Below are 25519 nucleotides of genomic sequence, written 5' to 3' on the forward strand. Positions count from 1 at the left end.
GTATGCCCCTAAACTGTGGAATAGTTTGCCACCCGAACTTAGGATGATAAAGAAATTCGCTCTTTTAAGAAGTCTCTTAAAACCATTATTTTTCGTCAATGCTACTGTTGACTAATTTTTACCTGCATATTTTATAGTTTATTTATTTTTTATCATTTTTAGTGAAATTTTTCAAATTACTTTCTTTGCTGTTTTTAGGTAGGATCCTTTAGTCTAGATTTTAGCTTGCTTGATTTTATCGATTGTTTTTAATTACACTCTTTCCTCTGTGAGTTATTTTGTATTTTCTGCGTTTTTAGTTCTTCCAGTAATTTTCTGTAATGTACAGACCACTGAGACAAGGTGTGTAGTGGTCTTTAAACAATAAATTATTATTATTAAATTATTATTATTATTACCATAACTATTGATACAAATACCTGTACTTCATGGTTTTCATATTTCACTCTTCAGGATGGTTTTACTCCACTGCACATGGCTGCCCAGAAGGCCATAAAGATGTTGCAGAGATTCTCATTGGTGCTAAGGCAACATAGAAGCTCTCACAAAGGTAAGTGTAACTATCTCCTCAAGCAGAAAGAAATAAGTGTGGCACTTCCACTGTTTGCCGATTTCTATACATGCCGACCTTTAGGATGTATTTTTCAAATATGCTGCAACCAATTGAGATAACCTTACCCAGGGTCTCAAATAGTGTATGATTTACAATATCCAAATAATTAGAGTTGAAGTAACACATGAACTATCACAAATTTTGTCATTTTTCTATAATAATTTTTTTGATAAATTATTCTCTCTCACAGTCAATGGATGTGCAGTTGAGATAACCACACAATTTTCTTTTCAATTGTCTGTGGAAAGAAGTCACTGTATTTTAAGATAAGCAGTTACTTAGTCTGAATAGAAAATATCTTAAATATCACTGGTTAAGGATTTGGAATACCCGTATGCTTTGATGTTAATATGCATCATAGTGCTAAATATATGCATAGACTCACAAGTTGTTGGTTGTATCAAAGCATCAGTATAGATCTCTATTACAAGGTGACAGTGTCTTAGTTTTCCTGGTCTTGGTTCTCATTTTACCCCTTTGCCAAGGCATGCAACTGTATGTCAGTTTGTTTTGTGATCTAATATGGTCATCAGTACGTAATTTGTTTTTTAATTTTCTGTCCAGAGCCATATGCTTTGAAATTCTAACTTGCAGTTGATCTTAAGAAGGGAAAATCTAGTACAGTTTGCTGCTGTGCATTTATTATGATAAAATAATAAATCTTATCTGAATCTGTGATTAACGTTTAAATTATCTTTACAATTGTTCACTAATACACTTAGCATAATATTGACATAAACACAGCATATTGAGAGCTTCTAAAATTATAATATCAGTACTTGTACTCTCAGTAAAAAAATATTGCTATAAAAGAAAATATAAAGTTTTTCACAATGTGCCATATTTCATAATGGTATCTTCAAGTAACATCATTATGGTAGTCTAAACGAAAAATTTCAATTTTTGGCTAGTGACACCTGAACAGATTTTCCACAAAAATGATGACAGACATTAGAAGTGCAGTACATGAAACTATATTTTTGACAAAATGACAATATTATCAAAATAATGGTAGCCTATATATTAATTATTATATTATTATTTTAACAGGATCTCTAGGGAACTAAAAGTTTCAAAGTATTCTCAGGCAGGCAATTGGTTCTATGGAAACGTTTTTTTCACCAAAACAATGAAAAATTTGACATATATAAATGCTAGCATTGTTGTGAGATTTTGCAAAATCAATGATCCAACAATAACTATACAACAAATATTGCTGCATCCCAGCAACACGATTGCCTTTTGTGTAGTTTTCAAAAATGATAATCTTTAAAAAGAACCCTTTCAGTTTTTCTTTCTCTTATTTTTTGTACATTTCCAACTAAATGAGGTTGTCGAGAAATATGCTATAGAATTTGCAACTTGTGAATTTCTGGCACTTCACATATAAACATTTAAAGGAAAATAGTGCCAGCGAGCTAATGACAATATTTTAGCTTACCAATATACACTGGGTGTTAAATAGATTCCAAAGTTCTTGTAAATGATCCAATGATAACTTTTAGCATGTTTGACGTGAAGTATTGTAATAGAGCTTGGTACAAAACAGGCCAAACTGTATCTCAGTTTGTATTAAAAGTAATGATATTGTCATAGCTGTCTAAACATGTCAGGTTACCATATTAAAATATACAAATAAAGAGTAGGCAAAGTAATAAGCTGTATTTTCTTAGAGTTTCTTTAAAGCGACATGCCCATAACAACCAAACTTTAAATCACTCTTTGGGTCTTGAAGTTAGCTCACGTCACTGTCTTGCATTGTGTATCGCCCCCCTTGTCCACATAAAATGCAAGTAAAAGTTAAGGGTGGGCGTGTGCCCCTAGCCCATTTCGTTCGACTTTTTTCGGCTTCTCGAAGTTGAGCCGACGACTTATCTTAATACGGGCAAACAGTCTTTCACACCTTCGCAATCTTATGTACGTAAGGGTGTGTGGCTAGGGCTTCCCTTACTCAGAATGTACACCCAGGGCGCAACGCAGGAGAGAACATTGTAAGCTTAATATTTAGTTTGCTATAGTAGGAGATCACCAACGGTCACATGTAGCGTACGGACGATCGCCTCGCCGATCGAGTATAAATTACCAGATATGAACTGAAAATGCTCATGTGTTTCATTATGTCATTATGTCAACTTTGGTCAAGTTGATTCAGATATATACCGGTATCTGTAATTAGGAAAGTTCATTAAATATTCAAATTCGGAATTGGCTGAAGAGAAAATGCTAAATGGCTTTCAATAATATTGTATTATAGTGTCTTTAATGTACATAGCGAGTTTCATCAATTTTGATCAAGTCAATTCAGATAAATATTCCTAATTATGAAAAATCACTTAATATACAAATTAGGAATTGGCTGAAGTGAAAATGTCTTTTGATTTTCAATAATGTTATATCACAGTATCTTTGATGTATATAGCAAGTTTCAACAACTACAATCAATTTAAATTAGATACATACACATAATTGGGAAAGTTTATTAAATATGCAAATTCTGAGTTGGCTGAAGTAAAAATCTTTAATGACTTTCAAAAATGTTGTATCATAGTAGCTTCAATACATGTGGCAAGTTTCATCAACTTTGGTCCAGTCCAGTCAATTCAATTGAAGTGATCGGTGAAGTGATACTGCTGTTCCGTTTTGGATAGTTTGTTTAGTAGAAGCTATTTCGATTGCATCATTTGTGTCGTGCTCCAAGGAAATGATAGTTCTGTCAAAGGTCTACGTCCAACACAGCTACACACAGAGTGATAGTTTTCGGAAAGGGTAGTGAATTTCGCCCAAAGCCATTTCATAAATGACGAGCACTACGAATTCTTATCACCATACCTATTGAAACTTTTTTTGTTTATTTTCAAACTGTTAACTGTTAACTGGTATTTAGGGGTAGAGATGCAAAATTTTTGACCTCGTGTTGAGTGCGTAGTAATCGGACTGCTATCGCAGTATTCGGACGTCGTATTTGGAAAGTGATTAGGGGCTAAATGTTGATAATTTGAGACTTGAAAACCCCATCTTTCATTATCGATGTGTCAATTAAAAACCTGAATGTAAATATTTCGTCATGATTAGTTATGTTTAATAGACGACATAACCATATTTCGACGTGTTTGGCGCTTACCTACCGAACACATGGGCTGTCTCTATGCGTTGCTTTCGACACCTTTTATCGTGTGGTCTGCCTAACTTCGCCAAATTTGTATAGCCCGAAATAGCTTCTACTAAACAAACTATCAAAAACGGGACAGCAGTATCACTTCACTTAATATGAGGTCACTCAACTTGTAAAACGCTATCATTATGGAGCGAAGTGAGTCGGACGAACAGCATGTGATTGAATGTCCGAAAACTGAGGTCGTCCGAAAACTGTCACGCTGAGTGTACTGTACAGCAGCTACAACATGCAGTACATGAAAATATATTTTGACAAGACAGCAATAAACATTATCAGAATGATGCTAGTCTATGATAATTACTTATATTATACATTGTGAACAGTAGCTCTATGGAACTAAAAATTTCAAAGTAATCTGGCAATTTTTTCATTGGAAACAATGTTTATTAGTCCCCGCGGACGAATTCCGGCGGGGACTTATAGATTGGGTCCCGTCCGTGTGTCCGTCTGTCCGTCCGTCCGTCCGTCCGTCCGTCTGTCCGTCCGTCCGTCATCAACAGTTTCTCAGACACTGCTAAACTAATTTTGTTCAAACTTGGCACAAAGGTATAGCACTATGACCTGTAGATGCACATCGATTTATTTTGTGATACGATCCAATATGGGCGCAAGGCGGCCATTTTATTGTGATTTTTCATGTCTTTGGACCATAACTCAGACATACTTAAGCACATTCTGCTCAAACTTGGCACAAAGGCATAACATTATGGCTTTCATATCCATGTCAAATTATTTCACAATATGTTTCAATATGGGCGCGTGGCGGCCATTTTGTTGCGATTTTTCATGTCTTTGGACCATAACTCAGACATCCTTGAACGGCTATTGACAAAGGTTGAGACGACCCAAACTAGCCAAAATTAGCCAAACCAGCATAAACCACCAAAAACGACCCATATCATCAAGTAAACGACCTAAAACAAACATTCTAGGTATTCAGGGATACAATAAAACTCCACCTTCTGGAGAAACCGTCGACAGAATTGCGGGCAGCCATGTTGTTGGTACTATCAATTACCAAGTTGTGGGGCTCATTTCGATGACACAACTGAAAACGAAAATAACTTCAGCATCGTAACTGGGCTCACCGAAGGAGGGCGCTTTTTCAAACTTTGTGCAGTGCAGTGCTAGTGGGGCATAATTGACGAATTTTCGTATGTATGTATGTATGTATGTATGTATGTATGTATGTATGTATGTATGTATGTATGTATGTATGTATGTGTGTCTCCACATATAAATGTAGACATGCATGTTTCCTGTAATATGCCCTTGTATCAATATGGCCATGTGAGGGCGCTGTTTTTTAAAGCGACCACCCACTTAATCTGTTATTTGCTAGATCTTCAACTTTCCATGGTAACCTGCATGCACGCATATATATGTTTGTGTGCATGCATGCATGCATGCACATATATGCAGGTATGTGTATGTACATGTATGGAACCAGGGCCACGGCACATGTTATCTTAATATTTGGTTTGTAGAATTTATTCAAATAAATTAATGTTGGTATCAAAAAAAATGTGAATGAGCTGTAAAAATGTAATAAACTAAAAACTTTGATCTCATTCCTTGGTAAGCCACTAAACACGACAACGGGGAAATTCCCTGTGCTACACTTTACGTTGTAAAAGCAGTAACAATCTTGCACAGCGCCCTCTATTGAAGAAACAAACCGAACCCTTAACTCGTTGATGGCATGTATAGGAATTTGCAATGATCGAAAATGCCGGCTGGTTTTCGCCGTTTTTGGGGCGGTTTCTCCAGAATCTGAGACATATTTCATCCCTGTGCTTATTTTAGGTCGTTTACTTGATGATATGGGCGTTTATGGTGGTTTATGGTGGTTTGGCTAATTTTGGCTAGTTTGGGTCGTCTCAACCTTTGTCAATAGCCATCCTTGAACAGATTCTGTTCAAACTTGCCACGAAGGTATAACACTATGGCCTACATATGCATGTCAAATTATTTTGTGATACAATCCAATATGGCCACGAGGCGGCCATTTTGTTTGCGATTTTTCGTGTCTTTGAACCATAACTCAAAGATCCTTGAACCGATTCTGTTAAAAACTTGACACAAAGGCATAACCCTATGTCCTACATATGCAGGTCAACTTATATTGCGATACGATCCAATATGGGCGTGAGGCGGCCATTTTGTTGCGATTTTTCATGTCTTTGAACCATAACTCAGACATCCTTGAACCGATTCTGTTCAAATGTGGCACAAAAGCAAAACATTATGTCCTTCATATGGACACCAATTTACTTCGTGATATGATCCAATATGGCCGACAGGCGGCCATTTTTTTGCGGTTTTTTCATGTCTTTGAACCATAACTCAAACATCCTTGAACCGATTTGGTTCAAACTTGGCACAAAGGCAAAGCACAATGGCATACATATGCATATATCAATTAAGCTTGCGATAGGATCCAATATGGCTGCAGAACTGCCATTTTGCGGCTGACTCGCAGCGTGTTTGCAAGGTTATATCTGATTGGTCGATTGTCACTATTCACAGCAACTTAGGGAGTTTATTTGTATTATTTCATTATAACGGTAAGATTCTGCCAACCAATTGGATAACAGCTTCGAAATCGCTGCGAGTCGGCCCCAATTTTGTTGGAATTTTGCATGTCTTTGAATCGTAATTCAAAGGTCATTACACCCATTTTGTCCAAACTTGGCACAAAGATCAAGCACTATGGCATACATATACATGTCAATTTTCTTCGTGACACATGTTCCAATATGGCTGCCAGATTGTCATTTTTTTCCAATATCGCTGTCAGATGGTCGGTAATTCTTTAACCAATGTTGTTGAGACTTGGTACAAAGATAAAGTACAATGGCATACATACCGGTATGCATGTCTACTAATTTTGTGCTATGATCCATATGGTCAATAGACAGCCATTTGATTAAAATTTGGGAGTGAATTTTTTATGTCTTTGAAACATAAACATAGGTCACTGTCCCTCGATGGACTGATTTTGTTCAAAGTGATACGAAGATAAAATACTATGGCTGCATTCCTGTGCACATTTATTTGTTTCATTATATGATCCGAAATGGCTGATTACAACAACATACCCGATCCATACCATTTCAAAAATTCCACCAAACCATGTGTATAGTATGTGCCATCATGACACTGGAGGCAGTAAGGGCATCGTTATGTGTGATGTAATCAAAAGTTCCTTGAGTGGTCATTACCGGCAGAGAGGAATCATTTATTGAATGTTCCTCAGATTACTTTATTTAGGAAGAACACTAAGGAATGCAAATTTGTCATAGTAAAACAATGAGTTTCCCACATTAAGTGGAATCTGTGTTTTATCACAGATGTGTTTTGTGATTACACCTAGCTATCTGCTTCCTTACATCATCATCGTCGTCCCCTTAGCCAATCAGCTGTTCTACCCATGACTGTTATCTGAGTGTCCGAATGCTCAGCCTGCTTCGAGACCCCGTGCTCAGCCCTACACAAGACCGGCCACTGACCTCTGTCCTGCTCCGCTGCAAGTGCACCTTTGATCTAGCTGCGAATACGGAACACGTCCACGGTACTAACGTATTTCTCACAATCCTTCTGATCGGCCTCAGGCGAATGACGGTCCTGGCATTCAAACCGAGTTCAGAACCAGGTCTTCTCCAAAGTTCCATTGTCTGGAATGGTTCCTTCTGCCAGCATTTCGGCGGGCAGCGTCCCAAGCCAACATTACCAGATAGTTATGTAACACTTCCATAAACATAGCTGCAAGACTCGGTCAACACGATATCCAATATCCTGCAACAGCAACTTCGACCAGCGGCCACTAAGTCACCTATGAACTCTCTGACGTCACTTCCCGAAGTTCGCCCCGGAATGTAAACAACACAATCCAAGACAACGTCGCTGTCATCCCCCCTCATCGTCATCCAACATCTTGCTACGGACCCCTGGAACACCTTCAGAAAGCCTACCACATATCGAAATAGTGTCTCCAGCGATTCGTCGCGATATCCTGGCAGGAAAGGATGGGAATCTTGCCTACTCATTCCCGGCTATGGTTCAAGCGACGGACTTCTGCTGCTTAACCCCTTGACTACCTATGGCGCCGGATATATCCGGCGCCATATTGAATTACCATATACCTTGAGTGCGGAAATATCCGGCACTCAAGGTAATCCAGTTTAATAGGCGTATTTGCTTCCTTTTGTCGCCAGAAATCCCGTAACTTTGGCGTCGGCACGCAGCGCAACTAAGATTGATGTATTCCGATCTGGCCTGAATGTGATTGCGCCCCCGTACATCCGAGTATGGCCAAAATCCAGAAGCAAATGTCGTGACCCATGACCTCGACCCTGAAAGGTCAGGCTGATCACAGAAGCGTCGCGCTGATTGTTTACAGTTTTCAGAAGTACGGACGATCGCGAAGATGTTTATGGTTTGTTTTTTTAATGAAATGAAATGTTTATTTATTGAAAACAAATGATTTATATGTAAATATGTTCTATTAACAGCAATATTCGTGAATGAAACTAGAAAAAACAATTTTTTACTGTAAGTGAGTGAAATTTTATAGCAGCCATATCATCAATATGACTGGTCACATGACTGGTCATGTGTTTGGTCATGTGATGTTGTTCCCAAAATGTATTTTAAATATTGTGATTTATTTTTTGATATATCATAACCATTTTAGATGTTTCTGCAAGGAAGACATAAAGTAGGTGTTTACAAATATAAAATGTGTTGATTTTCAAATACAGAATCATGTCAGATGCTGATGTTTGTGGTTCATTAACTCTGCCTTTTGTGAGAAAAATCTTAAATAGGTACATCTATAAATAAAGTAAAGGGTAGTTATTATAACATATATGTAAAGACAATGCCATGAAAATTGCAAATGTATTCAAATTTGCGTCATTTTATGGATTCAAAGCACGTCCTGATGCTTCAAATATTCATATTCTTTGCCAACTGTGGTGACATGATGTGTCATGTGATCAGTGATGTGACCTGGAAATACAAAACTTATGTATGAAAAAGTGGGAAATTTCATACTGATTCAGAAAATATATGGTTTATTGGTACTTACTTAAATTTTACTCTAAGCAGTGTTCATGCATAGCTGCAATAATTGTAGCCCTTGGTTGGTGGGGATTGGGCTTCTGTCGTGCGGCTCGCGCCTTGCCCCACCAGGGCTACAATTTCTTCCTATACCTGCTAGTGTAAAAGCTGCAGTGCGGATCTGCACTGCATGGTCAAGGCACACACGGGGCCGCATTATTAGAGAATCTCGCCTTACCGTGTGCAAATTTCACTATAATCCTGCTCCCGGATAATGTTAGAGCCCTTGTAACTCCTATCGATGGTCAACTTTACTCCTTGCAGCTGAAAAATGACAGTTTAATGACTCAGGCGCGAAGTCAATTCGAACTGGACCGCCGTCGTTGAACTCTGTACCCAGCCGACTTGTACCATTACATTTTAGGGGTGGCCGACAGGTGTGAGGGACTAATGAAAACGGTGGCACTAGCAGTACAGTAGCGCGCTAGTGGCAGTATAGTTGTTGTTATTTTAACGCTATCTTTTCGGAGGATTGAAAAAGGTCGTAGGACTGTTTGCTCCTTTTCATTACTGCTAGAATACCACTATCGCTGAAAGCAAAGAGAGACCAGTGACCATTGAAGAACTTGCCATCTTTATTTCCTGAGAAGTGAAAGAGATATTTACGCAATGCAAAGTCTGTCGTCTCGTATTTGCCATTTTATACAGATGCTCTGACAACAAGAGGACACCGCAATATAATTATAAAATATCCAATCGATATTTACGGCTACTATACTATATGATATAGATCTCTAAGGCTATAAAATCTTCGATATATATCGGATATTTACCCGCCTAATTAACAAACTCTAGTATCATCTAGTAGCGAAGTTCGAGCCAGACTAGCGCTTGGCCAGAGCTGTAAAGTGGTGAAATGTCTGACAAATATTCGCGACTCTTTTTAATCTTGAAGCTTATAGTGGTACATTTTCCGACTGTTTCAAATGTGCTGAAATAGTTCCGATTCATAAGGGAGGCTCTAAAAGTGATGTTAACAACTATAGGCCTATCTCCCTTCTACCAGTTCTATCTAAAATACTAGAAAAACATGTTTATATTAGTTTTTACAGTTTTATGCATTAATCTTTTTTGTCACAACTCACAATCATCAGACAACATCACTCTTGTCACATTGCTTTAGTCAAGTTAACTGACCAGGGTCTATACTTTTACAGAATATAGATGAAGATAATTGTTTTTAGATATACTTAAAGATTTTTTTCATCGTTGATCATAACATTTTGCTGAGCGAACTTTCTGTGTACATGTTTTCTGATTTGTCACTGAAGTGGTTTCGATCAGACCTTACAGGAAGAAGTCAATGTTAGCTATTTAGGTGTACACGCTCATGTTTTGTCGATTGGTGCGGTGTATCTCAGGAGTCCTTTTTGGTCCACTTCTGTTTTTGATCATGTTATGTATGTCATTTTCCCCCACACTCATCATGACATGAGTTTAATTAGTCCGGAACATTCTCAACTTTGTGTAAAAATGGGAAGCTTTAAATAGATACTACTACTGTACTGTGACTACTACTACTTCGGTGCTTCAAATTTTATCAGATTTATTCAAAACTGCTGAGGTCAATATCAAAGCATGTATGTAAAACATGCTGATTCAAGGCATTTGTTACAAAAAGAAAGATGTATCCATGAAAAAGCACAGATGTGAAAATGCTGTAAAGAAATCCTCATACAACCCGCCTACTTCATCATTAAGATGTATGTTGACAGACAAGAAAATGCCGAAATTTTAAATTGATAAACACTGCATTATTGAAGTAGTCATGAGCAAACGGATGGAGGAAGTCCATCTGATTAAAATCAGGTGTAGAGTACGGCGACGTCTTCTTATGCGTACGCGGTATTCTCTCCGAGTCGCTGTCGCCTCTCACTACGCGACGGAGAGAATACCGCGAGAATACCGCGTACGCATAAGAAGACGTCGCCGTACTCTTCTTCTGATTTTAATCAGATTGGAGGAAGTCGTTCCTATATTGACCCTATTTCCATACTGAATTCATCATGCACACTGTAAAGTTTACTATGGTTCGAAGCGAGACTACATAAATGTCCTGTGAGAAAATTAACCTGGAATGTAATCCGCGTTTGTGTAATGAGTTAAGAAATGCTACGACCATACAAAAACAGTAAAATACCTACGTGTTGTATACAAATAGCAAAGTATTTGGCAAAGCTGCACTATAAGTAACTATAAATAAATATCGGCGATTTCACAGACCCGGCGTGCCGTGGCACAAGGCTAGTCATTGTAGTATCGTCTAGAGTCCGGAAATTGCCGATAAATATTCTGTAAGTATAGGCGATTTCACAGACGCAGAGTGCTGAGTCCAGTGTCGACACAGGGTCTGGCGAGCAATATTCGTCTAGAAGTTATGAATATGATCAATAAATGTCTTGTATTAAACTTCTTTTTCATTATACAAGCCTTACCTGTGTCTAGTGTGTGCTTATTACTTTACCCTAGCTATCTCTGGATAGTATTTCAAAGAAAACAGTCTATATCTGTTAATTGCCCTCCCTAATCCCCTTCATTAATTTGTTCTGCCGATCGCCAACGCGGGGGCTTATCGCCCTGACCAAATAACTCGTTAGCAGCTCATAAGGTAGTAGACGTCATGGACAAGAATGCCGTTTTGGCACCCCACTTCACACATTGTGACCTTTTTAGTCGAACAGATTTTGCTTGGAACCACTCTTTCCACATTGAACAACAGCGGCATCTTGTAAATGTAGTTGTACCATGGAGGTGGATGGTTGAACTTAGTTGTGAAAGTTGAACTAGTTATGGAGTTTAACTTAGGCACACGCCTCTGAACAATGTGCATGGACACAAAGTTCTAACTGCTTCAAAGGACCCGTTCCCGTGTAGGATTTATTGAACTAGTACGTAACATATTAGAGAAAGTTGGGAAGATAGAGCACAGGATTTATTGAACTAATTAAAATGCGTAGTTGAACTTCGGCAAAAGTATCTCTCTTTATTCACCAAGAGTTATATATTGTCATGAAAATTACCCACCCTTTCAATCCCATAAACTAGTCCTACGAGTATGGCAAGAGTGTCCGGCTTTGGCTCCGGAGGCAGTGAAGGGCTACCCATAAGCATGCTCATTCAGCTCCCTCACACCTGTCGGCCACCCCTAAATGTAATGGTACAAGTCGGCTGGGTACAGAGTTCAACGACGGCGGTCCAGTTCGAATTGACTTCGCGCCTGAGTCATTAAACTGTCATTTTTCAGCTGCAAGGAGTAAAGTTGACCATCGATAGGAGTTACAAGGGCTCTAACATTATCCGGGAGCAGGATTATAGTGAAATTTGCACACGGTTAAGGCGAGATTCTCTAATAATGCGGCCCCGTGTGTGCCTTGACCATGCAGTGCAGATCCGCACTGCAGCTTTTACACTAGCAGGTATAGGAAGAAATTGTAGCCCTGGTTGGGGCAAGGCGCGAGCCGCACGACAGAAGCCCAATCCCCACCAACCAAGGGCTACAATTATTGCAGCTATGTTCATGCAATGACCACACCCACGATTTTATCAATATTTACATAAGGGGCCTGGTATATAGGAATACATTGGCCTTGGTAGTCAAAGGGTTAATATCCACACCTTCAACTTCAAGTCGACGACCTGCATATTTCCATGCGCACATGAATGAACATATATGCCATTGCCAGGCAAAAGACGACGCTCACGAAGGCTCAATCTACATGGGCACGTCCTCGTGTTCAAACCATAAGTCTCCGGACTCTATTACTTTGCTATAAATATCTGGCATCTTCCCGCTTGTCTAGCATTTGTACTAATTTGAAACGTACTACCACACGTCGGAACAAGCTGCAGGCCGACTACTTACCAAAGACGTGGGACTTTGGCACATCTTCAAGGTTCAACCATAAGGCATCAGCGAACGTAACGACGGTCATAGTGTATACCACATTGACTCCAGACTCGGTCAACCTGCCTGTTTCGGTGGCGGGCCCAGAAACCTCATCAAACCTGATGTCATCAGTTCCTATCACGTACATCGTATCACGTCCAGCAAGAATCGACAAGAGAATCAGTTGACTGACCGACGACTGTATCAGTTTCCGTTTCAGATTAGTGTTTAGTCGTGCGTAGCCCGTCATAGGACAGCTTGCTGCACAGGGAAAACAACGGACCTTGACTCTGTGACGTCAAAACAAACTCAGTCTTAGGACCAAAGATGGCGGCGCCCATGGTGTCAAGTTGCCGCAGCGTCACTCACTTTATGTCGAACAAAGATCACAGGCGACCATTTAAGTAACATCTGCATGATTTCAAGCATACTAACGAGTCCTTCCGACCAGCAGTTCACAACGATCTACACACGGCCTCACTTCCTGTTTGACTGAAAGCGAAACAAGGTACAGTTTCAATTCAAGACTCAATTGAGTCAAGACTGTTTACGCGGTCAACCAACAATGACTAGCAATTCCTGTTTGACTGAAAGCGAAACAAGGTACAGTTTCAATTCAAGACTCAATTGAGTCAGACTCTGTTTACGCGGTCAACCAACAATGACTAGCAATTTCTCCGAGCATGTAAATATGCGGCAGCTCAAGGCTAGCCCCATGTGATGAACTTTCAGACTGTTAAGCGAAGATTTAGATGCGTATCAACATGACACTTGCGGACAACCAAGTCAGACTAGCAAATAAATTCAGAGCATACATATGCGGAAGCTGAAGGCTAACTCGCTGTAAAGCATCCTATCGGTGGCGTACTTAACAGTCGTCTCACCAATCAGACGTAACCTGCTCCCAGCTACCTATTGGATGTTACAGACCAGTTTCACCTGTATGTGTCACCAAGCGCAGCTGCTGGATATCACCTGATGACCACCCTTACTGCTACCTTGGATTACGCTACGGTGCCACAAGAAAGAACCAACAATCTACAGCTGGAGATCGAGAACGACCGGTCATTCTTATCGCCTTTCAGACTGATGTTTGCCATCTCGTTGGCATGTTCTGTCTGCTGGGGTGGACTTGGCAATGAATCTTGCCGCCTTTTTTTTTTCTTATGCTACGATAAGGCCATGACTTACCTTTTGCGTTGAAATTACTACTTACTACAGTGTTTGCGGTGACTTTTTTCTCCTCGCGTACGGCATACGCATTAGTCTGCTAAAATTGCGTAATGGCTGGATTTGAGTGCGTAATTTCACTTCCGCACTCGATTGATGAAAAAACTGACTGCAAAATACAATGTGCCGTTGAATAAACCTACACTACATATTCGGATTGTACGATGTAACATTATTTTAATGAAAACAGTTTAACAAACAACTTGAACAATGTTGAAACGTAACAGCGAAGGGTATACATGCGACCGTCAAAACACATCGGGCAACCCAAAAGTTAGAGTTATGGCAGCTTATCCAGACGGTTTCTGGACGTTTCGGCCCAAGACGTTTCGGCCTTCCAATTTCAGGCCCCAAGTCGTTTCGGCACCGCAACCCAAGACGTTTCGGCACCGCTGAAGGCTAAGCTTACCTGTGGGAACTAGTGCTGGAGCGTAATGTTACAAATCAAAGTACTAAAAAGTATAGTGTCAACTAACATTCACGTACATGCTTTAATCTTTGTGAGAACATGGGAAGAGACCGTAAGAAAAAACTTCATATCATTTTCAAATCTGTGACACAAGTTTATCGATATCAGTAGCCGCCGACACGGCAAAATTAAAGTTTGAAAGCGGTGAGGAAAGAGCACGGCAAAATTCACACAAAATGCACATAAAGTACTGGTCAGAACGCAAAGGTCACGCTTACGAATATGACGGATCAGTCAATTACTAAATAGTTTGAAAAAAAAATCGAAACACAGAATGATGCCGAAACGTCTTGGGTTGCGGTGCCGAAGTGACTTGGGGCCGGAAATTGAGAGGCCGAAACGACTTGGGCCGAAACGACTTGGTGCCTGAACGACCAGTTACCATCCAGACACTTCTGCAGTGTTCATAATTTATCGGGATTCCGACGAGCTCTACCGATGAATCAATTTTTTTCACGGACTCGTAGAGCAAAGTTGAAAGAAAACAGATTTGTCTGCTTCGACGCCATGCTGCATGTGTGCTTGATCAAAATTGGGAACAGCAAGACGCGATGATCGTGCACGGTTGGCATTATATAATTTATCGCAACATTTCTGTCAATCACTCACTTTCAGAAACTATCGCTCGCCTGAAAATTAGCAACGTAATTCATAGGCACAGCTGACATGATAACGTGCCTAACGTGATAACGTGTGGACTACGATTCCGATTTTCAGACAACGCCCAGAGAATCCGAAACTTTCCACACAAAATGAGTGATTGACAGAAATGTGTTGCAACAAATTTCGTCTGGTTGTCGCCTAAGCTCAGTCGTGGGGAGTGCTTTCGATGTTATCCTTTGCGTATAGAAAACGCATAACGATGAAAAAAATGCGTAGAGAGTCAATTTCAATGCGTAAATACGCACGATTTTTGCGTAAACGCGAACTCTGTTACTAGTAGTTCAGTTTTGCTAGCATTCGCCTACTTGTCGCACGTTTATTTACCTGTTTGCAGCTCATGTTACCTGGCTCTCTTCGGTTTGCATGCATTACCATGCCCCCCTTTTTCAGCATGTTGATTTGGCCATCCTGTACAAGCGTTTCCCAGCTTTGCATGTATTGCGCAGTCTTGCCTTACATGCGGCCCCACGCATTTGCTCTTCATAAAGTGTAGCGATGTCTTTCACATTTCTTTTTTCCTTTCATTTTAGATGCACTGTTTCAAACTACTGTGCCATTCCCTGGAAGCCGAACCCTGCAGCTGCACTTGTCGGCAATCTCACAAGCATCCCAGCGAGAACATACGGAAACAAAAACATTTGCTAGCGTCTGCAACCCATTGGGCATGCTTGTACCAGGGCTCCTGCAATAAGCCAGTGCCTGAACTGTATCATAGAGTCTGTTTAGCTCAATGTCTACGTATTAGCGAACTCACTGTCCATAAATCATTTCGGTCAGCATACCCATGGATACCTTACCACAACCGCATTACGGCATCACATCAGCACTTTGAGTTTGTGGATTGTACAGTTCACATCAGTGTGACTGGAGGAACAGGCTTTCTTTCAGAACACTTTCACTTTAAGCAAAGGACTACAGACTTCACCCTTTGCCATTTAGCAGTATTACAGTTTGTTAGTAATGTCTCATAGATGCCACTTTTATCCCACATCAGTTTCCTCATACCGAAAGAACTGACATTTAACTCTGTCATAGACTTTACACTTCGCCATTGAAGAGGCTTTGTTTTGCTTGCTCGGACATTTTTCCAGTTAACAGCGACATTCCGATTTGCCTGATCCATTCACTGCTCTACATGGAAATCCCAGACCACCTTTTAGGTAGATGGTCTAGCAAACTGCCACCAACTTACATGTACATAAGAACACCAGAAATTTTCCCTGCTTTACTTTTTTCAAAGGCTAGCAGACAACCTTTTAGGTAGATGGTCTAGCAACTGCTACAGACTGTACATGTACATAAGAACATCAGAAATTTACCTGCGTCACGCTTTTCAACGGCTACCCTCCTTAGTGTATGAACACTCAAACACTTTTCTACTGCGGTCTATGTTGTCACTTCAAGTCGGCCTTATTCCATGGCATTAACAGACTCACACGTTTACAGTCTTGTTGTTTTCATGTCTGCGTTTTGTCATTCTTGTGTTTTCATCTTTTACCGTTCCTACACGTAACTTCTGTTTCCACCTGGGCTCGTACAGCTTACCTGTCCCCAGACCCCCTCCCCCCAAGCCGTATCACCACTATGGCGATCCCTTGGGCGCGAGACACCCTGTCTTCATACCATATTCCACCTCGGCTCGCACAGTTTACCTGTCTCCCAGGTCCCCCTCCCCCAAGCCGTATCACCACTGCAGTGATCCCTTGGGCGTGAGAACCTTGTCTTGTTCCATCCATGTTTCCACCTGGGTTTGTACAGTTTACCTGTCCCCCGGGACCCCCTCCCCCCAAGCCGTATCATCACCACAGTGATCCCTTGGGCGCGAGAACCTTCTCTTCGTTCCATCATGTTTCCATACGGGCTCGTACAGTTTACATGTCCCCTGGGACCCCCTCCCCCGAAGCCGTATCACCACCGTGGTGATCCCTTGGGTGCGAGAACCTCGTCTTCGTTCCATCATGTTTCCACCCGGGCTCGTACAGTTTACCTGTCCCCTGGACCCCCTCCCCAGGCCGTATCACCAACGCAGTGATCCCCTGGGTGCGAGAACCCCTCTACTAACATCATTCACATACCATTCATGTTTCCACCTGGGCTCGTACAGTTTACCTGTCCCCCGGAACCCCCTCCCCCAAGCCGTATCATCACCGCGGTGATCCTTGGGTGCGAGAACCTTGTCTTCGTTCCATCCATGTTTCCACCTTGGTCCGTACAGTTTACCTGTCCCCCGGGACCCCCTCCCCCCAAGCCGTATCACCACCGCGGTGATCCCTTGGGTGCGAGAACCCCGTCTTTGTTCCATCATGTTTCCACCCGGGCTCATACAGTTTACCTGTCCCCCGGGACCCCCTCCCCCCAAGCCGTATCACCACCGCGGTGATCCCTTGGGTGCGAGAACCTCGTCTTCGTTCCATCATGTTTCCACCTGGGCTCGTACAGTTTACCTGTCCCCCGGGACCCCCCTCCCCCCAGGCCGTATCACCACCGCGGTGATCCCCTGGGTGCGAGAACCCCTCTACTAACATCATTCTCAACTCCTTCCCTCCTTTTTGGGGTCACTTCAGTCATACTTCCTTCGTTTGGGCTTTGGATTCCATCCTGACCCCCATTTCTCGGGAATTCCACTCCTTTCCCACATTTCAACCTCTCAGGATGGATCCATCATCAAGGTCATCCAGACCTTGACCCCAAGGTCACCTATGACCTTTGCTCGTTCGCTTGATTGAAGGGGCCCCTCCCATATTTTTTGCTCATTTTGCTACTTCTATTTTGACTGTTTTGTATTGTAAGTTTTGATAGTACTTAGTTGGAGATCTGCAAGGGCACTTGTTCTATGCCCTTTACTGCTTTATATTTGCTGTTTCATTTTGTGCTTTATTTCTATACTTTGTCGGGTTTCCCTTCTGCTTTTTGCAATAAACCCTCTTCTCTTTCCCTCAACTTAGCGGTGGTGTATTCATAAACAGTCATTTATGTTTATCCCCCGGATTAGAAGCTATTAATAAATAAATGTATTCATAAAATGTATGTTGCAAGGTCAACAATTTGGAAAGTCCTACAGTCTACATTTTTTAAACAAATCTTATGACTGCTATAGCCACTTGTATCATTAGTAAGGCAGGCAATGGCATCAAGGTCTACAGTACATCGACTGTTAATTATTTAAATATTAACAAAATTCAGTCAAACAAACAAACAAATCTAAAATCTGCTGTTTCTATTCCTTATATCAATTCAGAAAAAATCATCGTCTTCCCTGTGTGTGGCAAAATAGCTTTTGAAACGTTGGTCATTGAGATAGTTTCTTAGTCTTATAATTAAATAATCCACAAGTAAAAATGGCTGACTTTGTTTGATTTTAAATTTTGCTCAAACAATTTGACTTTTCCCTTATTAGAAAAAAATAATATTAACATTGTCGTTCTAAAATGCAATAAACAGTGGGTTCATTGATTAGGAGATTGAATGATTTGTCAAGTGACTTTGTTAACATCAGAAATTGAACAATTGCCTAAGGGGACATTTGGTTATAAACAAATATGTTTAAGCATGGCAAATGTGTGTAAGAGGAGTTGGACGATACCCTTGTAAACTTACATATAGATTTGTGAATGAATGTTGAGGGATTAACAGAAATTGCAGCGTGAACTGTATCATTTACATCTAAACTCATCATTTTAAAACACTCAAATTTAGAGAAGGCAATGCTTTTAAGAGTGCTTTTTTGGAATTGTATATCAAAGCCTAAAATACTCTCAAAAACAACTGCTTATTTTCTCCTAATTTTTATAATTGTCATTTCCATACAAACAGACAGACAGACTAATGAGTGCCTTTTGTCATACTTAAAAGGGGAGACAATTAAAACACATTTTGTCACTATTTTCAAATATCAAAATAGAAAGCTGGCTGAACTATGAGGAGTGCTTTCCTAGAGTTCAACAAAAATGCCAAATAATATTTTCAAAAATGTAACATTGCCTACAATGCTTTTTTGATAATATACTCCTTTGAGCGCCAAAGTCAATTTCTGTCACCTTGATAAAATATAACCAATGAATTTTTGTTCAGATTTTACAAAATTTTGAACCAAAACTGTAGCCAATGAAAAATAGGGTCCGTTTGGTCTAATATTATCAAAAAAATTACAGAAAAAATCACAAAAAGTGGTAAAATGTTGCACTAAAATGTTGGGTGGGAAAAAAGTACAGCTTTCAAAGGGTTAATAAAAACCTTTCAAAGTACTTTTGTTTGGTTCTGAAAATATTATTCAAAAAGCAAAGTCCCATCTAACATTGGTAATGAACAATGTTGATGGAAACGTTAAAATAACCATGACTGAACTTCATTTTCTAATCATTCAAATGACGACAGATTATGAACATTCTGTGTAGAACAGTAAACATACTGTCATCTTCCCACCCACCACTATGATAAAACAACAGTGAAATGGTTCAATCTGATAATGGTTTGTTCAAAAGTAAATGTTTGATACATAGTGCATAGCAGTCCAAACTAAAGTAATACCCATATAAGAAAGATAAAGTATCCTTGACTCTCCTTTTGTGTACTATATCATTGCGAATCTGTATAGATGCTACCTCAACAAAATAAACTTGTTTGCCATCTTGATCCATCATAATGACTTTTGTGCTATCTCTCTTGACTCATCAAGAAAATGTCTGTAGGCTATTTTTTCTGGCCAAATGGCAATGAGTTGCTTTGTATCTTTGTTTGGTTTTACAATTATTTTTTTCAATAGATAGAAATGTTCTTGAATAGAAAATAACAAGAATGCAACATCAAATCATACATTGCACAAGGGGATTGTGCCTACACTCAAGTAACATGACATTTTATAAAGAGTTAGAAAAGACTAGTTCTTATATAATCATGCTTCATAATTTCATTTGTGAGAATTTTTGTCCTTCAGATCTACCAATAATACCAGTGATCTATATTGTTGATGACTTCTGAATTTATAATCATAACTCTCGATACAAATACCTGTACTTCATTGTTTTCATATTTCACTCTTCAGAATGGTTTTACTCCACTGCACAGGGCTGCCCGAAATGGCCATAAAGATGTTGCAGAGATTCTCATTGGTGCTAAGGCAAACATACAAGCTCTGACAAAGGTGAGTGTAACTATCTCCTCAAGCAGAAACAGATATGTGTGGCACTTCCACTGTTTGTCGATTTATATACATGCCAACCTTTAGGAAAATTTTTCAAATACGCTGCAAACAATTGAGATAACCTTACCAGGGTTCAAATAGAGAATGGTTTACAATATCCAAATAATTAAAGTTGACGTAACACATGAACTATCACAAAGTTTGTCATTTTTTGCTCACGTGTTCACATACGTGAGCTAATATCACAGCTATGTCTGTGTGTCTGTGTATCTGTCTGTCTGTCTGTGTGCTCAATATCTCAAAACCGCTCATCAGATCAGAATCAAATCTGGTACATAGATTCAGTTTGCAAATGGCAAGAACTGATTAGTTTTTGGTGGATGTGGCTTGCTTACTTTTGCTCATTTGCATAATTAATGATTTTAGAAAAAAACGGATATATATTGAGAACGACTGCACACAATTTGATGAGATTTGCTACAAATGTTGATCACATCAAGATATATCAGCTGTGAAAGTTATCAAGGGGTGACGTAAAAGATAATTACTAATTTGCATATTTACTGAAATTTCCTAATTAGAGATCTATATCTGAATTTACTCTATCAAAATTGACGAAACTTGGTATCCATATTGAAGATACTATGATTTAACATTATTGAAAGTCATTAAGCATTTTACTTCATCGAAATCATATATTGCATATTAATGACCTTTCGAAATTAAGGATATATATTTGAATTTACATAACCAAAATTGATGAAACTTGCTATGTACATTAAAGATACTATGATAGAACATTATTAAATGTCATTAAGCATTTTTACTTCAGCCAATTCCTAATTTGCATATTTTATGAACTTTCCTAATTAGGGGTATTTATCTAAATTGACGAGATCAAAGTTGACGAAACTGGCTATGTACATTAAAGATACTATAAAAGAACATTATTGAAAGTCATTAAGCATTTGAACTTAAGCCAATTCCTTATTTGCATATTTAATGAACTTTCATAATCAGGGATATTTATCTGTATTGACGAGACCAAAGTTGACGAAACTTGCTATGTACATTAAAGATACTATGATACGATGTTATTGAAAGTCATTCAGCATTTTTACTTCATGCAGCTCCTAATTTGCATATTTAATGAATTTTTGAAATTAGGGATATATATTTGAATTTACATGACCAAAATTGATGAAACTTGCTATGTACATTAAAGATACCATTATGTAGGCTAACATTATTGAAAGGCATTGAGCATTTTTGCTTCATCCAATTCCTAATTTGTGTATTTAATGAGCTTTCCTAATTAGGGATATATACTTGGATTTATTTGATCAAAGTTGTCATAACATGCTATGTACATTGATGATTATACCAGGTTATACCAATATTGGAAGTAATTTCATGTCAGCTAATTTATAGTTTGCATATCTATTGAGCTTTGAAAGTTTGGAATATACAGTTTGAAGGACTTGACCAAAGGCAATTACACTTGCTATATGAAGTGGTGATACAATGACAGCAGTCAAAGAAATTAACTATTTCTATTTCAGCTAATTGCGTATTTGAATACTTTATAACCTATAAAGTTAATCTGTGTTGAATATTGTTCATTATGTTGATCTTAAAAACTATCTACTGTTGATTGACCAATCAGAGTGCTCAATATAGGGTGTTTTATTTACTCATAAAGCCTTGGTCACCAATTCCAGAAACGAATGACGGCGCCGTAGTAAAGTACTGTCCAATCAAAAGTGAACATGTCATATTCTGTAGACATCTGGTACGTTTTACTATTCAAATTTGGTAACACAGTGGAAACCAGCTGCAACACAAAATCTGCTGTGCCCTAGGGCATTTACATAATGTGCCCTAGGGCATTTATAGGATGTTCTATTACATTGGAAGGCTATTTCACAAATAATTTTTTTAATTCATATCCTAAACATGTTACATTGACAAAGGGACGGTTGACATAACACATTGAAAACGAAAATATATCAGTTTATAGGTGCGATAGTTTTTAAGTCGGATAAAACCCTCGTACTCGGGCTCTTCTGGTATATTAAGTCCAACCCTACGATAAAATGTCTCGGCCTGCGGCCTCGACATTTTATCATTGGGTTGGACTTTATATACCAGAAGAGCCCTCGTACTCGGGCTTTATCCTATACATAATACTTTCGATGAAGTTGCAAACATGTGGCAAAGGTTCAAATTTACACATAACTGCAATATATAATGAACACGTGAGCATTTACAGTTCATATCTTGTTCTATTTTTTTGATAAATTATTGTCTCTCACAGTCAATTGATGTGCAATAGAGATGACCACACAATTTTCATTTCTATTGTCTGTGGAAAGAAACCACTGTATTTTCAGATAAGCAGTTATTTAGTCTGAATGGAAAATATCTTAAAATATCACTGATTAAGCATTTTGAATATGCTTTGATGTTAATCAGCATCGTGGTGTTAAATATATGCATAGACTCACAAGTTGTTGGTTGTATCAAAGCAATATCACTTTAGATCTCTATCACAATATAGCATTGTCTTAAGGTGAAGTACTACGAATTACGTCAAAATTAAGTTGTGGTGTCATTTTCTTGAAACTTTGCACAAATATTCTTGGAAGTTGTGCAAGTGCAAAAATGAAATAAAAAATGGGGGTCACCATGCTCGTTTCCATGGAAACGGACGTTAAAATGGCGTCGTTAGAAATAAATAAAAATGATATAATTCACTTAAACTAAAGAAAGCAATTATAAAACGCTTAGCAAACGAGTTAATTTTAATAAATACCAAGACTTAAGATCCATATCTATCGAATGTATAGTTTTCATGATGTTTGTGGAGAAATTTTAACATAAGTATCGATTACAAAATGACGATATCGAAATTATATCACTACATAATTTTCGAACTTTCTTCCTGTCGCTTTGAATGGTGTCATTTTGACCAAACTTGGCGAATAAACTCCTGAAATAATACCATTTAGTTTACACTTTTAATAAAAGGGTGTCACCACGCTACTTTTTACAATATCTCCAGGTGAATGGGTAATTTGCGCCATATAAATGGGAGAGAAATGTTAATTTTTCGCTCATATTGAATAAAAACCAGCTTCCTAGGGGGTCAAAATATGACAAGGTTATAGGTCACATGTATTTCTAAGACACTGGATCAAAAAATTAGGTAAAAGCGCAATTTCAACAATGACAGGTGATCTTAATATATGCGCTACAAAATAGCCCATTTGCGGCAGGCTGGAGTTAAATCTGCGCAGAAACGTTCTAAAGCGTGTGCGCGTCCGAATTCGTCGCCCTTTACCTTAATGATCCTGGTCTTGATTCTCATTTTACCCTTTGTCAAGGCATACAACTGTATGTCAGTTTGTTTAATGATCCAGTACGGTCATCAGTACGTAATTTGTCTTGAGTTTTCTGTCCAGAGCCATATACTTTGAAATTCTAATTTGCAGTTGATTTTAGAAGGGAAAATCTAGTACAGTTGGCTGCTGTGCATTTATCATGATAAAATGATAGAGTCATGTTTTCTTTAGATCTATATCTTAATCTGTGATGAACTTTTAAATTTTAAATTATCTTTACCATTGTTCACTAATAAACTTAGCATAATATTGACACCAACACAGCATATTGAGAGCTTCTAAAATTATAATATCAGTACTTGTACTCTCTTATTTTTTTATACATTTTACAACTAAATGAGGTTGTCGAGAAATATGCCATAGAGTTTGAAATGTGCAAATTGTGACTTTCTGGTACTTCAGATGTAAACATTCAAAGGAAAATAGTGCCAGTGAACTAATTACAATGTTTTAGCTAACCAATTTACACTGGGTGTGAAATAGATTCCAAAGTTCATGTAAACCATAAAAGATAACTTTTAGCATGTTTGACATGAAGTATTGTAATAGAGCTTGATACAATACAGGCCATACTGAATGTCAGTGTGTATTAAAGTAATAATATTTTTCATAGCTGTGTGTTCATGTCAGGTTACCATATTGAAATATACAAATAAAAGAGTAGGCAAAGTAATAAGCCATATTTTCTTAGAGTTTCTTTAAAACACCTCATTGCTAGTTCATGTTTGAATGATTTTCATATAATTTCTGTGGAATCATTCAAAGAAAAAGAGTGCTAGTTAACTTATGACAAAATTCTAGTTGACCAATATTACACATGGATTTCAAAGTTCTTGTAGACCATAAACAATAACTTTTAGCATGTTTGATGTAAAGTATTGTAGAGATTGGTACAGAACAGGCCATACTCAGTATCTCAGTGTGTATTAAAAGTAATAATATTGTCATAGCTGTGTATACATGTTTGACGTCAGGTTACCATATGAAATATACAAATAAAAGAGTAGGCAAAGTAATAAGCCATATTTGCTTAGAGTTTCTTAAAAAAACTCATTGCTTGTTAATGTTTGAATGATTTTCATATAATTTCTGTAGAATCATTCAGAAAACCCAATCATTTGCAAAGCAGTGGCAAAGGCTTCCTTAGAAGCAGAGTTTGAACTAAAACAAAAAGTTATTCCCTAAAGATCACAGTTCTGCTCTAATCTACTCTGCTCACTATGTAAACTTCTTTTGGAGTTTCTTTCAATATTTCTTTTGAAGTTTATGTGAATGGTTTTATGAATAATTGTGTGCATGGTTCAGTGCATCTTCTTTTACAATGAGCTGCAGCTCAGGCACCACATATTACAAATTGCTACAAAATTATAATAGAGTTGGCCAAAGGAAACAAAATTAGCATTAGTCTTAGAGTCGATATCTAGTTACATAGTGAACGATTGTATAAAACATGTACACACAGAGATAGAAATGTAAGTGTACCTAATTTTATGATTCATTGAGCTCCTTTTGCATTGATATAATGTATTGACAATTCTAACACATTTGTTCTACATGTAACTGCAATCTCATGTGGACTGTTGCAATAGTTGTAGTCTTTATAGCCATTATATGCTGTTCAGCAGTAACTCATGGTGCAGAGCTTTACCATAAAGCTTTTAAATTTAAACACTGCATTTAAGCATACATGCAAATATATAGTTGTGTATCTTCTAATATAGAACATTGCAAAAGACGCAAAAGCAACACTGAAAATGATGCGTTACATAACAGGTTGATCAGTAATGAATGCAATATCGTTTTGAGGGTGTCACT

At 38.5% G+C, this 25519-nt stretch overlaps 1 long non-coding RNA gene across 1 annotated transcript in view; it reads left to right on the forward strand.

Annotated features, from left to right (window-relative positions):
- Positions 1 to 493: 493 nt before the first annotated feature.
- The window catches only part of LOC139127692 (uncharacterized), a 69038-nt gene continuing 44012 nt past the window's right edge, over positions 494 to 25519 (forward strand). Inside the window, exon 1 of the long non-coding RNA XR_011551085.1 lies at positions 494 to 550. This is a non-coding gene — a long non-coding RNA (uncharacterized lncRNA). The remainder of the gene's footprint in view (positions 551 to 25519) is intronic.

This window comes from Ptychodera flava, unplaced genomic scaffold (assembly GCF_041260155.1).
Source record: "Ptychodera flava strain L36383 unplaced genomic scaffold, AS_Pfla_20210202 Scaffold_34__1_contigs__length_2629520_pilon, whole genome shotgun sequence".
NCBI classification, from domain to species: Eukaryota; Metazoa; Hemichordata; class Enteropneusta; family Ptychoderidae; genus Ptychodera; species Ptychodera flava.